Here is a 1,357-nt window from a genome sequence, read left to right as displayed (position 1 = left end):
GAGGGAGCCGAGCCATTAAGGAGTTTTTTATCTCATCCTCATTAAACAGATGCTGAGATGAAAGTAGAAACTAAAACCAGCTCATTTTAATGGATTTACTGTGATTAGTGGATATTTAAATTTACTTTATTTAAGTGTCTTAGCCAAGAAGCACAGACGACAAACATAAAACAATTCAAACTGAAAACAAAATACAAATTTAGCTTTTACGTATTCAATAAGACAACAGAACAAAGTGACCTTAGAAAAGAAAATGGAAACCAACATTTTTAGCATCGACAGTGTTTCCTCTGCTCCGTGTGTTTTCAAAGAAAAACTTTTCATGAAGCAAATTCAGACTATAAAAGTATGAATCTTCATGCTGGGAGGCCACTTGCACTGTACTGTGACGTTGTTTCTGTCCAGCTGAAGAGGCCACAATTAAGACCAGTTCTGGTTTCACTGCAGACCACAGTGTGAGACTTTTGAAGACCATGTGCACTGTTTTTACATAATAAAACCAATTTTATTATAAATAAACAGAAATCTATCTCTTAGTTACCTTTTTTTGTATGCTGATTACAATTACATGTAATCCATTACTCCCCAAGCCTGTCCACTTCAGAGACATGGTGTACCAGATCCCTGTGGATTCAGCACGACCCTGCAATCTCACATTTACCCCCCATAATCCTTTTCTGTAAGGTAACCTGGAACCCTCCAAACACTGCGATTTTATTCTCACTGGAACAAGTTTAAAATAAGATATTCCTTTAATAGTCCCACAATGGGGAAATTCCAAAAGTTTGCCTTCGATATTTAATGAATTCAATAAATGAACAAATAAAATCACTTTCTTCTCCAATTTTGTTACATAAAATGCCTAAAAACAGCCCAGCATGCATTGCAGATTTTTAGAAAGCTGCCTTGAAATCAGGCACAAAAATAACAGGAGGACATCATGTTAGTACAAATTTTTAGGTTTGGTGCTGGAGACAATAAAACTTTACGTGTTTGGGTGGAGACCGCCTGGGTCACATTTCTTCTCCCAGAATCCTCCTGCATCCCGCCGGGAAGCCTCCACCCCGCAGACCTGCACTTTAACATCTGGGAGGAATCAGCTGGGAGAAACAGCCAAGGTTTATTTATCGTCCTGAACCCTGTTGTTCTCTAAAGTGTCCTAACAGCTCCAGTCTCACGTCCTCAGTGGTCGCAGGGTTCTGTGGAGACGTCAGCTGCTGACGTTACTGTATCACAGAGTCTGTTACTGTGTGAAACTACTGGCTGTGTGCAGCATAAAGTCAGACGGAGGTTAAATATTATTGAGTTTTTTATTAAAGCAACTCCAGTTTGTTTGGCTGCACTGTAAACAGGAACA

General features: G+C 39.3%; 1 protein-coding gene across 1 annotated transcript in view; it reads right to left on the bottom strand.

Annotated features, from left to right (window-relative positions):
- LOC118333218 (transmembrane protein 100-like) overlaps positions 1-1,135 on the bottom strand; it is a gene marked incomplete at its 3' end in the record, with an annotated part of 4,883 nt that extends 3,748 nt beyond the window's left edge. Inside the window, 1 exon segment of the mRNA XM_035668771.1 lies at positions 990-1,135.
- Positions 1,136-1,357: the final 222 nt, after the last annotated feature.

This window comes from Morone saxatilis, unplaced genomic scaffold (genome assembly GCF_004916995.1).
Source record: "Morone saxatilis isolate NCDOM2014 unplaced genomic scaffold, NCSU_SB_2.0 Contig1, whole genome shotgun sequence".
Taxonomy (NCBI): Eukaryota; Metazoa; Chordata; class Actinopteri; family Moronidae; genus Morone; species Morone saxatilis.
Note: the sequence above shows the minus strand (reverse complement) of the source record. Positions and strands in the feature narration are given on the sequence as shown.